The sequence below is a fragment of the Erinaceus europaeus genome, chromosome 7 (genome assembly GCF_950295315.1).
Source record: "Erinaceus europaeus chromosome 7, mEriEur2.1, whole genome shotgun sequence".
Taxonomy (NCBI): Eukaryota; Metazoa; Chordata; class Mammalia; order Eulipotyphla; family Erinaceidae; genus Erinaceus; species Erinaceus europaeus.
Window position 1 is genome coordinate 3,449,134 of NC_080168.1, and position 13,147 is coordinate 3,462,280.

The window sequence follows — 13,147 nt, forward strand, 5'->3', positions numbered from 1 at the left end:
AAGGATAACAATGACATATTATTTAGGGGAAAACAATGATATGTTATTTCAGCAGCAGGCCTAACTGTATCTCTGAACCAAATCCTGAGGAAGTATATTCATACAAAGAAAAATATTGAACTCTTGAATGTCCAAGAACATTTCTTAATGAAAATGTCACTGTTGAAAAATTCAATTATGCTTTAATATTTCCTCCGCTGACTATATCGACATGTAGCAATGTATTTCAGCATAATGGCCATGTGGAATGTTCTAGAATTTTACCATGGGGCACTTAGCAGTGATGATGGAAAATAACTATATAGCAGATCGGCAAAGGTCTAAATAACCTAGGTCACTGGTCAAAAATTTTACTGAGAAACTGCAAAGGCAAGAAATCCATCTGCAGTCTTACTATTGAAAAGTGAAACTTGCTAAGATGACATAAAAAAAAAAAAACCTAGGCATGCCAATATTCATGACTATCAAAAGAAATGTGTATGCATATACAAAGATACTCCAAAGCCAAACATGATGTTTGAGGAGCACCGTGCTTTAAGGTAGAAGAACGAGGTTGATAACAATATAAAAATTCGGGAGTCGGGCAGGTGGCGCCAAACGCAAGGACAGGCTAAAGGATCCCGGTTTGAGCCCCCGGCACCCCACCTGCAGGGGAGTCACTTCACAGGTGGTGAAGCAGGTCTGCAGGTGTCTGTCTTTCTCTCCTCCTCTCTGACTTCCCCTCCTCTCTCCATTTCTCTCTGTCCTATCCAACAACAATGACATTGATAATAACTACAACAATAAAACAAGGGCAACAAAAGGGAATAAATAAATATTAAAAAATTATTCACAGTCCTTTGGTGGTGGGAATGGTGTTTATGTACACTCCTAGCAAAATGTAGACATATATATCAGTAGTTAATTAATATGAGAGGGGGAAAATCAATTGTATGTCTCAAAGTTTCTCAAAACACAAAATGAATCTTTTTAATATATAGGCTGTGTATTTGATATGCAGACTCTCTCAAAAGCCTAGACCAAGTAGATTAGAAGCATCCAATAGCACAGCTATATACAAGATACTGGATACTGTACAGCAAACCATAACAAAAGGACTTTTCAAAGTTAACCCAATTACCAAATAATGTGATGATAACATTAACTATCAATTGTCTTTTTGAACCCTAAGACAGCAGGAACCTCACATCTCCACTATAGAGCCCCTACTCCCCCAGTCCTGGAACCCTTGGATAGGGCCCACTTTCCCAGATGTGTCTCCCAATCCATACCAAATAATATTGCATCCGCCGATCACAACCTAACCAAAGCAACGATTGCCACCTCAACATGCTTCACCTCAGACTGTGTCCAGAGACTTCACGTGTGGAACCCTTCAGCTTCATTACTCGGGTGAGACCTTTCCTTTTATAGTACACTCTAATTTCATCTTAGGTAGTTCACTTTCTAACAAAGTCCCATAACCTAGATATACACCAGTTTCTGTGAGAGAGAGCTTATGTGCACACGTATCCATAAACTACTGCAAAATATATACCTGAAAGCAGAAGTACACTAGAGTTTGCAGTGAGTACCTCCCTAACACTTCCTCTCCACTATTCCAAGCTTGGGATCCATGATTGCTCAACAAATTGTTTGGCTTCATATGTTAACTCTCTTTTCAATCACCAGGTTCCAGATGCCACCAGGATGCTGGCCAGGCTTCCCTGGATTGAAGACCACACCAATGTGTCCTGGAGCTCAGCTTCCCCAGAGACACACCTTAATAGGGAAAGAGAGAGACAGACTGGGAGTATGGACCGACCAGTCAACGCCCATGTTCAGCGGGGAAGTAATTACAGAAGCCAGACCTTCTACCTTCTGCAACCCTCAATGACCCTGGGTCCATGCTCCCAGAGGGCTAGAGAATGGGAAAGCTATCATGGGAGGGGGTGGGTTATGGAGATTGGGTGGTGGGAATTGTGTGGAGTTGTACCCCTCCTACCTTATGTTTTTGTTCATTAATCCTTTCTTAAATAAAAAATTTTTAAAAAAATTTAAAAATACATATATAAAAATTCTTCGGGAGATAAGAACAGACAGATCCAGTGGCTCTGTAGACAGCCCTGGAGCATCTTTGCGGGTCCTTATGGTTTGGACTATGTGAGCTTAACCCGGTGCACCACTACCCCCCCCCACCTCAAACATCTGATCTGATTGGGGCCTGGAGCCTATTGCTGAGGAGGGAAATCTAAGCCCAGAGATAGGTCTGATGGATGGGTCGTGGGTAGGACCGAGGAATTGGGCACAAGATCTGCTCGGAATATGCCTGGACTGCCCAGCAGCATGGAAACACCAGCGCCTGTTTCATAGTTCTGTGGGGTGGTTTGCTCCTGGGCTTCCCCACAAGAGTCTGGTGCTGGGACCCCCAAAACTTTTGCAGGGGCTGGAGGTCACCTCGGACCCAGGGCGGGAAGGGGCTTGACAGCGATATGAGGGACATCAGCGGGTGGATCCCCACCAATTTCCACCACCAGTGTCACACCCAATAGGGGCACATGCAATGTGGAAAGACAGACCAAAAACAGAAAGGGAAAACAAGGTGAGATTTGAAGTCTGGCAACACGGAAGAACACTGACTCATCAGAGAAGCTCTGGTGCTATGGGGTCTTTCCTTCTCTCTCTCTGTATTTATCATCTCTCTTTCTTTGAATGAATAAAAGGAGGCCTGGGGTCCATGAAGTGGCAAATAAGTGAAGCTTTTGACTCAGACAAGTTAAGTAAATAAATTAGCAAATAATTATCTTTGGCAATTAAATTCTCTTTAATCTGTTATGAATGTTTAGGGGGGGAAATCTAACATTTTAAGTAGAAGCTGTTTTTTTCCCAGTTATTTATTATATATATATGAAGATATATAATATATATTATAATATAATATATATTTATTATAAATATATATATATATATATATATATATGAAAAAGAGAGAGAGAAGATAAGAACCCCACTCTTGAATATGTCATAGCAGGGACCTTACTCAGGACCTCATGCTTGAGAGTCCAGAATTTGCCTAGCCCCCGGGCTATATGCTGTCCTTTATGATTAGCACTCAGAAAACATGAGAAGAGAAAGGAAATCTACATATGTGAATATGTTTTGGTATCAGGATGTGAAATTCAATTTCAACAGGGCCATACAGTGAAGAAATGTATCCCTTTATGCCCCATGGAAAACAATCTAGAGATTTAAGAGGGTTTAGCAGCTGTTCAGTCGAAATTCCAACTCACTTTCTGTACTCCTCTTTCAGTTTTATCTTCTTCTTTATATTGTCCCTGTCATCAAGACGTATTTAAGCATAATGATGGCCAGCAGCTACGGGGTTTCCTTTAGAGAGTTCCTTTTGATTGGTAGATAGGTGGGGGAGCCCAGCTCCCGTGAGGGTCCAGTGAGGGAGGAGGGAAATGAAAACACTCTTGACTGTACCAGAATGATGTCTGGTTCATTCTATCTCTGCTCCTTTCTTGTTAATAAATAATATATTATATATATATATATTGAAAACACTCTTGACAAGTCATTTTGGAACCGTTCAGGGCATGGCCTGGAATGGAATGCTGAGCACCACATGTATTGGGATATATAAAATATTGGCAAACTTCCCCGTGAATTTGGATCCTTCATCCAATTCTATAATTATCTGTCTTATAGGTTTCACACAGTCTTTTCCCTTAACCTAGTCTGGGATAAGGTCAGAGACACCTAACTAGCAATGTCCTTCACTGAACATACACTGTGATTTTTCCTTAGAGAGTTGTTTCAAACAGCACATATGCCATGGAGGTCTGCCTCTCATAGCTGATTGACAGCACATGGCAAGGAGGTCCGCCTTTTATAGTTGTACAGCATGTTAACACTGAGGTTTATTTCAGAATGCTGTTTTAAGAGGTTTTCTACCATTTCTCTCTTGACCTGTCTCTTACAGATATGGAAAAAAAAAATCTGTTCTGTGACTCTTACAAGAGTTGGGAAACTTTCTCCAACAGCCAACAGACAGCTCCTAGAATCATACTGTCCTCTATCCAATATTTTTCTTTTCTTTTTTTCTTTTCTTTCTTTATTTATTGGCTAGTGATTGCCAGAAGTCAAGAGGAAGGGGGAGACAGAGAGGGAAAGAGACAGAGAGACACCCACAGCACTGCTTCACCACTTGCAAAGCTTTCCCCCTGCAGGTGGGGACTGGGGGCTCAAACCCAGGCCATTGAGCATTGTAGCATGTGTGTTCAACCAGGTGCGCCACCACATGGCCCCTCAAACATTTTTCTATCTGTGAACTCATCACAGAACTGGATGTCTGGAATGAACAAGATTTGTTTCTAAAATTTGGGAGTAAAACCAGTTTTTCTAGAACTATGAATTCCAAGTTTTAAGAGACTAAAAGTAGGTATGTATAAGAGAGAACAAGGGGGCTGAGGGTAGATAACATAATGGTTATGCAAAGAGACTCTTGCCTGAGGCTCCAAAGTCTCAGGTTCAATCCCCTGCACCACCATAAGCCAGAGCTAAGAGAGAGAGAGAGAGAGAGAGAGAGAGAGAGAGAGAGAGAGAGAGAGATATTAAGAAAAAGGACAGAAGGGGTTAGACAGGTAACAACCCTAGATGCAACAGATTCTTCTAGCAGGAAACACAAGAGAGAGATGGATAGCTGGCCTCCAATTTAAATTCTGCCAACTGGTTTTGTGTCCTTGGTTGAACAAGGCATTTTCATTCTAAAATGAATGTGTTTGACAAGATGACTTTATTGCTAAGATCCAACACAAAGCTAAAATCCCTTGATATTATATCTCTAAAATATCTTGCACTAGAGCTGCTGGTTTTCAGTTCTATTCTAAAATGCACTTAAAAGAATTAATCTGATTTGTGGTCTTGGGTAAAATGGTCAAAAGAAATTGTAGAATGCTTTCACTTTTCTCTGGTAATGCAAACATTTCTGTTTTTTTTTTTTTTTTCCACCTTCTGTTGGAGTTGAATTATTCTCTCCTACTGCTTCCCTGAGTGACTGATAAATCAGAGCAGTTTCTCCAACTTTTATAAGAAAAAAAAATGGATTTGCCTATATTTGCTTTAAGACTTCCTAGAGCGATCAATTCACTTTGCCACCACGATTCTGTTGCACTCACAAAATGTTATGTGACACTGCTAAGGTAAATTTATTGAGTTGCTCAACTTTAATTAGTTTTTCCCTCATATTTTCTCTGAAAAGTTAATCCCCTTTTAATGAAATTGTAAAATATAAGCAAATCTTACATGACACTTTTATCACTTCTTCATTTGAGATCAAAAGTCTAACTATATTGCTTTCTAAAATTATTCCAAATTTTAAGTGCATATTAAAATGGTAATTTTTTTAATCTCAAATCAATGGATGAACTTTAATTTATTTGAACAAAATAATACAAAGGAGATAATGGTTTAGTGCTGTTATTTAACCATGTTTTATAGTGCTAAGATGTTATTATAGTGATATTATCACTGTTTAAAGTATACTAGGAAGCAGATTCTTAACTTGAGAATGTAATAGGTCTAAACTTTCTATCAGAAGACAAAATAATAATAATAATAATAATAAGGCAAATAACTTCCCCATAAGGAAAAAGGGAGACACTCTCATATCTCTCCTGAGTTTTATGATGTAAAATAGTACCTGCTATTACATTTTCGTGATCGTAAAATCCTACTACATGTGTGAGTTTGCCAGGTTAATAGTATTATTACTTTATTTCAGTGATAAAGAAAATATTTGTAACCTAATCTCTCTTCTAAATTTCCCAACCACATCTCTTAACATTTAAGACCTGAAACAGTCTTCTGGGATCCATGAATGGTACGATGGTATCTTCCATTTAATTTGGGTGTCCTGGTTTATATTGTTTTAACTTTCTTATTTATGATCAAAGTAGGAGGCTCACTTTGTAGCATTATAAAGGCAATTTAGCTAGCCCATAAATGCCCCTCATCTTGTTATTTATGGCAGGCCCCCTACTTACTGTCCCTGACCTCTTCCTCCCAGGTCCCTATTCATTGTTCATCTCGGGCAACCGGTTGAAATTTATTAGCTTGGGTACCTGTTGAAAAAGAAAAGCCAGCCTTTAAACAGTATCTCCATTTTCTCTAGCTTCTTGATAACAGGCTGTCAGAGATGTGGAACCGAAGTATTTGTAATGGTTTAGTCACTGAACCCCTTAGAACAGAACAGAAACTTGTAGTAAAGAACACTCGCCAGAGGAAAAATAAAAGGCAAAACAAGTCTGGGTAATGAAATTAATTGAAAAAAGCCAGCCTAACTGTCAAAAGACAAGAACCTTGAGAAGAAAGGCAGCTTCTAAAGGTCAATACTCAGTGTGTTGTAATCTTTACCATCTGTGCTCAGGCTGGTTGGATTCAGAGACTGTCATATGCAGTCTTTTTTTTTTTTGAAAATTAAAGAGAAAGAAGGGGTGTGGTGGTGAGGAACGGCTGGCCCAACAGGGAGCCTGGATAAACTTAGCTGGATAGCTTGATAGAAAATGAAAACACTGTATGGTATAAACTTGGGATGACCCTTAATTTTCCTTCCCCTTGACCTACATGGGTCTACAGATAGTTTCAAAAAAGCAGTGCCATGGCGAATTGAAATAATTCCATCACCAGTGAAATGAAATGTTATATTTACTAGGTGGAACACCAGGCATTTCAACTCAGTGTGACCACACTTCTTCATCTGATTCTGTATTTGGATGGAGGGGAACAAAACTGTCTCCATTATTTTTTTAATAGGATTTTTTTTTTTTTAGGTAGAAAATCGATGTAGTTTCTGTTGACCTAAGTAACTCAGCGACAGAGTTTAGAGATTTAGAATATGATTATTCTATGTGTAATGACAAGAGTTTCTTTTGTTAGAATATTTAGAGGCTGAAGTTGTGCAGGGTTTTCAGAAGTTCTGTATCAAGTGTAGAAAATGATATTTACTAGGCGGGTGGTAGCACAGCGGGTTAAGCGCAAGTGGCGCAAAAAGCAAGGACAGGCAGAAGGCTGCCGGTTAGAGCCCCTGGCTCCCCACCTGCAGGTCGATTCACAGGCATGAAGCAGGTCTGCAGGTGTCTGTCTTTCTCTCCCCCTCTCTGTCTTCCCCTCCTCTCTCCATTTCTCTCTGTCCTATCTAATAACGACATCTATAACAACAACAATAATAACTACACCAATAAAACAACAAGGGCAACAAAAAAGGAAGAAAGAAAGAAAGAAAGAAAGAAAGAAAGAAAGAAAGAAAGAAAGAAACAAAGAAAGAAAGAAAGAAAGAAAGGAAGGAAGAAAGGAAATGGCATTTACTAAAATAATAATTCAGTATATTTTCATTATATGAATATGTAGTGCTTTTAAAAATTTTTTTAAAATGCCTTAGAAAGAAAAACAATTATTTATAAGGTTTGTCTATATGTACATACAGTTCCATGACCACTATATATTAATTTAGATAATATTTATTGATGAATTTCAAGTGACTATCAAAATTATTTATTTATTTATTTATTTATATTTTTTTACTAAGGACTAGTGAGTCTCATTGTTCCATGGCTATTCTTCATTCAAATGAAGAGACAGAAATGAAGAGAAAATAAGATATCTAACAGAACCAGAGCACTCCTATACAGAGATGGAATAAAAGCCTAGGCCATAGCCAGTGAAAAGTAAGTGTTCTACCAGATGAACTATTCTTCAAGTCCCAGAGTCTAGTATCTTCAAATTTACTCTTGGTATATATCCATTATTTTGTTTTCTAAAAAAGAAAAAAAAAATACTTGAGAATTTTTCAGTTCTTGTCCTACTTTTTCTTGGTAGTTCTGCTACTCTGTCAAAGTCATCTTTAATAACTGATTTTTATGCATAGCACTTCATTTGCACTGGCACTACATTAAGGATTTGTGCAAATTCTATAATTCTAAGGACCTGCGGTGACCAAATGTTGTCATGGATTCAGACAGGTCCCTGTGTTAATTGGAGCTATTTTAATCACAATAGAGGGGGCAGGTCTGCAAAGCATATTGACCTCTAAGCTTTATAGATAAAGCCAGAATTTAGCTTATTATGCTTCTCACCCATGAGCCCTGGCCTTGTTTTTGAGACATGTAAATAGAGAAGGCAAGTCTCTGCACCATTTGTCACTGCTTCTCCTGTCTCCCAGGAAAATAAGGACCATAAAACCTTAGTCATAAAAAAATAATAATAACACCCTCCAAATGCTAGTTAATAAAATGTTCCACCTCTTTATGAGAAAGAGATATTTTATTTGTATGCATTAAGGTGAACTAACCACTCACTAGGAGGCTTTGAATACCTCTCCTGTGTGGTGTAATAATAGCATGAACACATGAAAATAAAGCTTGCAAATTGTGTTGTATTTTTTTCTCCACATATTTAAAACATAATCATCATTTGTTTGTCCCTTTCCTCATCCTCCCATTAGGTTCCCTCCCTCCCTTCCTTTTATGCACCTTTCTGTTTTCCTCCTACCTGTGTCCATGCAGATAACTCATAATGAGCCTTTCGCTTTGACATCCTGAAGGCAATCTTGGTTGAAACAACTGTAGAGTGCACCTGTGGGTTAGATTTATTTATTTATTTGTTTATTTACATCTGGCATTGTCCTTCTCCCCTCTATGACTTTATGCTGACCTAATGACCCTTCCCTTCTGGAATCATTCACTGTTTTATAACTAAGCTATACAGGCATAAGCTCCCTGAATGAGAATCTGGCTCTAGGAAAAGAGAAGAAACAAAGAAGTTGTTTATGCATTGTCTGCTAAATAACTGACTCCTTCCCTAGTTTTGGGAAGAGCATCTTACCATTAACCAATGACAAAGCTCAGTTTCCATGATGTTGACTATGATATGTCACTGTCAATCACTCTGCAATCCACAGGGCAGTAAAGCCTCCATAGTAACTGCCAACTCTAGTCAGTATATTTGCCTCAGTTTACTTTAGAGGCTTATGAAATGCAAATGAAAAGTCTAATAGTAATGCTTCTTATTTCATTAGTTCTGCCAGATGGATATTCTTTTTCTTCAGCAAAGCCTTGAAAACAGCGCTCTGAGTTCCAAAGCTGATTGGTTCATCTTCCTGTGCTCTGCATTGCTGTCCCATTGCTTGGAAACTGTTAACCAAGAAGAAGCTAGAGATGGCGACATGAAAAATTAGACTCTAGCTTGAAAAAAAATAAATAAACAGGTACGCCTGGAGGAGGCAGGAAGCCGGCTTTGCAGTTCAGGAGGCCAGGCCCCCACAAGCCTCAGAAGGAGGGGAGGGAGAAAAGCAAAAACTCTGTGGAACAGGGAACTTTGGAACCATTCAGGGGATGACCTGGAACAGGAAACTGAACACATTTACTGGAGACACACACACACACACACACACACACACACACACACACACACTATATATATATATATGTAATTTTGGCAAACTCCCCCATGAATTTGGATCCTTTCCTCAATTATATAATTATTTGTCTTATGGACTGAGACAATTCTCTCACTCTCCAATCTAGTCTGGGAGAAGGTCAGAGACAGTGATGTCCTATAAAACAATGTCCTTTAAAACCTCATAGGGAGGTTTTTCCTCTGAAGCTGATGGGCAGCACACAGCAGGGAGGTTTCCCTGTGAGAGCCACACAGTAAGTTACACAGAGCTTTGACCTGGACCCCTCCATGCACACTATGGAAATATTAAGTTCACCATATCACACTTCATTTTTTTAAAATTAATTAAAACTATCTTTGGGAACTTCTCTGCTAGTATAATACTGGGACTACGTGTGTCTACTTGACTTCCTTCATTTTTTTTTTCTTTTTTCATTTTTTTTTCTTTTTGCCTCCAGGGTTATTGCCGGGGCTCGGTTGCCTGCACTAGGAATCCACTGCTCCTGGAGGCTATTTTCCCCATTTTGCTGCCCTTGTTGTTGTGCTTGTTGTAGTTGTTATTGTTGTCACAGCTGTTGTCGTTGTTGGATAGGACAGAGTGAAATGGAGAGAGGAGAAGAAGACAGAGAGGAGGAGAGAAAGATAGACACCTGCAGGCCTACTTCACCACTTACGGAGCGACCTCCTGAAGGTGGGGAGCCCGGGGCTCGAACCGGGATCCTTAAGCCAGCCCTTACGCTTCGTGTCATGTGTGCTTAACCCACGGTGCTACCGCCCAGCTCCTGACTTCCTTCACTTTGAGTTCTAACCCATTCCTTAGTTATCTTGCTGATAACTCTTGGTGAGTTTACGTGGCACCGAGCTGCTTAGTCACATCCTAGAGATTGCGGCTACTCACTAACGGCTGGAACCCACCCTACCACGGAGGATGCTTACCCTGACCCGCCACTTTTGTGTGCTTCTTCTACAGACCTTGGCTCCTTGTCTCTGTGGAACACCATCCTGGATCACCAAAGAGCATTGAAATTGGACTGTACTCCAAGACTGAATCCAGGGTTCACTGACAAACAACTTTATGGACCGCTCATCTGTGATAGGAAGCATTTCAGAAGACATTCCAATCTATTTGATCACATATGTGTCATAGTCATAAACTGGTTTATTTATTTATCTAGATTAAGGTAGTAGTCCTTCCCCCATTTTCATTAATGGCATCTTTATAACTACAGAAAACACATGAAACGATAGCAATAAATATATGTCTGTCTGTGCTGGCAGAACAACCTAGAATTTTATATTTTTTATGTTACCTGCTCATTCTCATGTCTCAATCACAAGATCATTCTATAGGCACATGCTTCAGCAGTGAGAAAGTGTTTGACAACTACTGAACAGTTTCACACTATATGAATATTCAAACACATGAGCTTGAAGGAGGAGGAGGAGGAGAAGGAAGGAAAAGGAGGAGGAAGAGGTCATATTGTCTAATTTTAGACTTTGTGACAACTGCAGTGGTAGCTTTTATAGGGGAGGGAGAGTTGAACAGAAATTTGGTAGTGGGTATGGTGTGGAAGGATACTCAAATAATCTTGTAAGCCATTATTAAATTACTAATAACATTTAAAGAGACATTTTCAATTTATACATGTAAGGTAATGAAGGCCAGCAAGATAGCTCACCTGGGTCCAGACATTCCTGACTGCATGAAGCCTGAGTTCAAGCTCCAGTTCTCATGGCCTCAGCAGAAGCTTTGGAGATGTGGTATCTCTGTCTCTCTCTATTTCTCTCATCCAGAGAAATGAAACTGGTTATAACAACAGCAAACCATTAAGGCAATGAATTGAATGAATTATTGAGAATTATTATGAATTATTTGAGTCATGCCTGTGCATTTCATTCTGTGTAATCCTATTCCTATGTCATCAATACAATTAGCATTTATTACTTTCATTAATAGGGATATATATATATATATATATATATGGATGGGTGGGTGGAAATATAGATGCATGGATAGACAGCTGAGGAAATTCTGAAGGAGAGAAGGGTGAAAATATAGCTTGGGGTTACTAAATTTGATATACTAATGGATGGAGAACACTGCTATACAAGGAAGACTGGAGTCACTGGAGTCAATCCCAAATGAACAGAAGTAGGTTTCAAAGAGAAATGAGAGTAACAGGCACGCAATCAGGAAAAGATTGTATTCCCTTCTCAACTTTGCTAAGGGGTGGGTCTGGCATAACCAGTTTCTGTCTTGAGTCGGTAACTGTCTAGATGCAGCCAGGGATGAAGGTGGACCCAATTTGGACAATAAGAAACTGCCACCCACACCCATCTGTACTCATTTGTTTCCTGCCAAAACATGCCTGTTGAATCATGCAGGCTTGTGTTAAGGGAAGAATACGACAGGGTGTTCAATGGGTTGAGAAGAAATATTCATGAACTCATGAGTCTATGACTTCCCCCAGGAAGTCTTGCTTTCTGCTTTCAAATTAACCTGTCCAAGTGCTGCTCAGACACTTGTAGATGTTCCAAAATATTCACAGTGATTATTTTTGTACTTAAGACTAAGTTTCTGTTGGAAAAATTGCTAAACTGTTAGTAGAACAATAGGCAGACAATATATGTCAGTGTGCACACTATTTATTGAACATGGGGATCTAGATAGGTTGTTCTAATGTCAGAAAGTGAAAGAAAGCCAAACCAAACCTGTAGATCACAATTAAATCCTCAAGGTAGATATGAACAAAGAATAGACTATATTTTCTTAGTCATCTGGGTAGAAACCTGTCCCCCACCCCTTGCCAGAAACCATCGTGTTTATAGGCATATTTTACTGGAAATCAGCTGCTTCTCACAATGTTTCCTGCACAACCGTCTTAGTAAAACTACATCTGGAAATGACAAGCACACAGTTGTAAATCTGGCAGTCAGTGTGTTGTTGTAATAGCTTGCAGCTACAATATGGCCGCCTTGCTGAATGCCAACAAGAGTTACAAAGACAGAGGACAGCTGTAGCTACTGAAATAGATGCAATTTTCCAGAAGGGTAAGGATGAGTTCTAAGAGGTCTATAGTTTGTTTTGTTAAACTACCAAATGAACCAGCACAGTAATGGATGTATTGTCTTTTGGACACATCAATATTCTAGAGAAGAGACCCTAAGAACAAAGTTGCATTGACAGAGCGTGATTTACTAGGTGGTACGAAAACAGGTAAAGGTCTGTTGCACCTTAGCTTCCTAGCCAGAGATTGGGCCTTCAGGCCGTTCAAGTCACATGTTTCCCTATATAATGAACTTTCCTCTTCTTTCTTTTCTTTTCATTGATTTTTATTCCTTTTCTTTTTCCTTTTCTGACAAAGAAAGGAGGGGGAGGAGGAGGAAGAGGAGAGAGAGAGAGAAACGGAGAAACACCGCAGTGCTGCATCTTCCTTCAGTGTGGTGGGGGCTGGGCTCAAATCTGTGTTGTACACTTTGCACAGTAGCTACCTATCCAAATGAACTATTTCACTGGCCCTGAACTTAGCAAAATAAATTAAAAGGTGAACAGAAGTTTTCTTTTTTTTTTTAAAAAAAAAGGGAAAATCTTGTTACTCATAAATAATGACAAAATTGAGTATATGAAAAAGTAAGGATTATATCATATATGTATTTAGTACTGAAATAACTTAATTTGAGGGGTGTGGGAAGATGGAATCATGGTTCTGCA

The 13,147-nt window shown here is 39.2% G+C and overlaps 2 long non-coding RNA genes across 2 annotated transcripts; one reads left to right on the forward strand and one right to left on the reverse strand.

The window, feature by feature from the left end:
- The first annotated feature begins 324 nt into the window (after positions 1-324).
- Positions 325-9,392, forward strand: LOC132539244 (uncharacterized). Its single transcript, XR_009550511.1, has 3 exons — positions 325-539; positions 7,615-7,706; positions 9,056-9,392. It is a non-coding gene; the product is annotated as an uncharacterized LOC132539244 (long non-coding RNA).
- On the reverse strand, positions 7,600-11,235 carry LOC132539243 (uncharacterized). Its single transcript, XR_009550510.1, has 3 exons — positions 11,115-11,235; positions 8,530-8,613; positions 7,600-7,795 (listed from the first exon to the last, which is right to left on the reverse strand). It is a non-coding gene; the product is annotated as an uncharacterized LOC132539243 (long non-coding RNA).
- Between the last annotated feature and the right edge of the window lie 1,912 nt (positions 11,236-13,147).